The sequence below is a fragment of the Symphodus melops genome (assembly GCF_947650265.1).
Source record: "Symphodus melops genome assembly, chromosome: 2".
Taxonomy (NCBI): domain Eukaryota; kingdom Metazoa; phylum Chordata; class Actinopteri; order Labriformes; family Labridae; genus Symphodus; species Symphodus melops.
Genome location: NC_136692.1, coordinates 398,079 through 402,368, shown reverse-complemented (window position 1 = coordinate 402,368; position 4,290 = coordinate 398,079).

The window sequence follows — 4,290 nt, the reverse complement described above, 5'->3', positions numbered from 1 at the left end:
AGTTTAGAACCAGTTAGTGACGTCCACTCCTTCCTCCATCACACACTGTTTGTTTATACAGAAGTGTCAATGCTGAGGAAAACATCTGCATTCAAGAAACATCATCCTGCAGGCTCACACACACACACACACACACACACACACACACACACACACACACACACACACACACACACGCACACACACACACACACACACACGCACACACACACACACACACACACACTCACACGCACACACGCACACACACACACACACACACACTCACACGCACACACACACACACACACGCACACACACACACACTCACACACACACTCACACACACACACACACACTCACACACACACACACACCAGTGTATACATGTAATGATATAGGCCGAATGATATCAGCATTATGTATTAATGAACCTTTCTCACAGCCTGAACACAAACAGATAAAACACACGTACGCAGACGCGCGCGCGCGCGTGCGCGCCGTAAATAACCTTGCTGCACAAACACTCATAGCAGATAAAAAAGGATAGATGACTGTTTAATCCTGTTTACATTATGTTATATATAATCACAGCTGTGTTTACATTATGTTATATATAATCACAGCTGTTTACATTATGTTATATATAATCGCAGCTGTGTTTACATTATGTTATTTATAATCACAGCTGTGTTTACATTATGTTATATATATAATCACAGCTGTTTACATTATGTTATATATAATCACAGCTGTGTTTACATTATGTTATATATAATCACAGCTGTGTTTACATTATGTTATATATAATCACAGCTGTGTTTACATTATGTTATTTATAATCACAGCTGTGTTCACATTATGTTATTTATAATCACAGCTGTGTTTACATTATGTTATATATATAATCACAGCTGTTTACATTATGTTATATATAATCACAGCTGTGTTTACATTATGTTATATATAATCACAGCTGTGTTTACATTATGTTATATATATAATCACAGCTGTTTACATTATGTTATATATAATCACAGCTGTTTACATTATGTTATATATAATCACAGATGTTTACATTATGTTATATATAATCACAGCTGTTTACATTATGTTATATATAATCACAGCTGTTTACATTGTGTTATATATAATCACAGCTGTGTTTACATTATGTTATATATAATCACAGCTGTGTTTACATTATGTTATATATAATCACAGCTGTGTTTACATTATGTTATATATAATCACAGCTGTGTTTACATTATGTTATATATAATCACAGCTGTGTTTACATTATGTTATATATAATCACAGCTGTTTACATTATGTTATATATAATCACAGCTGTTTACATTGTGCTATATATAATCACAGCTGTGTTTACATTATGTTATATATAATCACAGCTGTGTTCACATTATGTTATATATAATCACAGCTGTGTTTACATTATGTTATATATAATCACAGCTGTGTTTACATTATGTTATATATATAATCACAGCTGTTTACATTATGTTATATATAATCACAGCTGTGTTTACATTATGTTATATATAATCACAGCTGTGTTTACATTATGTTATATATAATCACAGCTGTGTTTACATTATGTTATATATATATAATCACAGCTGTTTACATTATGTTATATATATAATCACAGCTGTTTACATTATGTTATATATAATCACAGCTGTGTTTACATTATGTTATATATAATCACAGCTGTGTTTACATTATGTTATTTATAATCACAGCTGTGTTTACATTATGTTATATGTATAATCACAGCTGTTTACATTATGTTATATATATAATCACAGCTGTTCACATTATGTTATATATAATCACAGCTGTGTTTACATTATGTTATTTATAATCACAGCTGTGTTTACATTATGTTATTTATAATCACAGCTGTGTTTACATTATGTTATATATATAATCACAGCTGTTTACATTATGTTATATATAATCACAGCTGTGTTTACATTATGTTATATATATAATCACAGCTGTTTACATTATGTTATATATAATCACAGCTGTGTTTACATTATGTTATATATAATCACAGCTGTGTTTACATTATGTTATATATAATCACAGCTGTGTTTACATTATGTTATTTATAATCACAGCTGTGTTTACATTATGTTATTTATAATCACAGCTGTGTTTACATTATGTTATATATATATAATCACAGCTGTTTACATTATGTTATATATATAATCACAGCTGTTTACATTATGTTATATATAATCACAGCTGTGTTTACATTATGTTATATATAATCACAGCTGTGTTTACATTATGTTATTTATAATCACAGCTGTGTTTACATTATGTTATATGTATAATCACAGCTGTTTACATTATGTTATATATATAATCACAGCTGTGTTTACATTATGCTATTTATAATCACAGCTGTGTTTACATTATGTTATATATAATCACAGCTGTGTTTACATTATGTTATATATATATATAATCACAGCTGTTTACATTATGTTATATATATATGATCACAGCTGTTTACATTATGTTATTTATAATCACAGCTGTGTTTACATTATGTTATATATAATCACAGCTGTGTTTACATTATGTTATATATAATCACAGCTGTGTTTACATTATGTTATTTGTAATCACAGCTGTTCACATTATGTTATATATAATCACAGCTGTGTTTACATTATGTTATTTATAATCACAGCTGTTTACATTATGTTATATATAATCACAGCTGTGTTTACATTATGTTATATATATAATCACAGCTGTTTACATTATGTTATATATAATCACAGCTGTGTCTACATTATGTTATATATAATCACAGCTGTGTTTACATTATGTTATATATATAATCACAGCTGTTTACATTATGTTATTTATAATCACAGCTGTGTTTACATTATGTTATATATAATCACAGCTGTGTTTACATTATGTTATTTATAATCACAGCTGTGTTTACATTATGTTATATATATAATCACAGCTGTTTACATTATGTTATATATAATCACAGCTGTGTTTACATTATGTTATATATATAATCACAGCTGTTTACATTATGTTATATATAATCACAGCTGTGTTTACATTATGCTATTTATAATCACAGCTGTGTTTACATTATGTTATATATAATCACAGCTGTGTTTACATTATGTTATATATATAATCACAGCTGTTTACATTATGTTATTTATAATCACAGCTGTGTTTACATTATGTTATATATAATCACAGCTGTGTTTACATTATGTTATATATAATCACAGCTGTGTTTACATTATGCTATTTATAATCACAGCTGTTCACATTATGTTATATATAATCACAGCTGTGTTTACATTATGTTATTTATAATCACAGCTGTTTACATTATGTTATATATAATCACAGCTGTGTTTACATTATGTTATATATATAATCACAGCTGTTTACATTATGTTATATATAATCACAGCTGTGTTTACATTATGTTATATATAATCACAGCTGTGTTTACATTATGTTATATATAATCACAGCTGTGTTTACATTATGTTATATATATAATCACAGCTGTTTACATTATGTTATTTATAATCACAGCTGTGTTTACATTATGTTATATATAATCACAGCTGTGTTTACATTATGTTATATATAATCACAGCTGTTTACATTATGTTATATATAATCACAGCTGTTTACATTATGTTATATATAATCACAGCTGTTTACATTATGTTATATATAATCACAGCTGTGTTTACATTATGTTATTTATAATCACAGCTGTGTTTACATTATGTTATTTATAATCACAGCTGTTTACATTATGTTATATATATAATCACAGCTGTGTTTACATTATGCTATTTATAATCACAGCTGTGTTTACATTATGTTATATATAATCACAGCTGTTTACATTATGTTATATATATATGATCACAGCTGTTTACACTATGTTATTTATAATCACAGCTGTGTTTACATTATGTTATATATAATCACAGCTGTGTTTACATTATGTTATATATAATCACAGCTGTGTTTACATTATGTTATTTGTAATCACAGCTGTTCACATTATGTTATATATAATCACAGCTGTGTTTACATTATGTTATTTATAATCACAGCTGTTTACATTATGTTATATATAATCACAGCTGTGTTTACATTATGTTATATATATAATCACAGCTGTTTACATTATGTTATATATAATCACAGCTGTGTTTACATTATGTTATATATAATCACAGCTGTGTTTACATTATGTTATATATA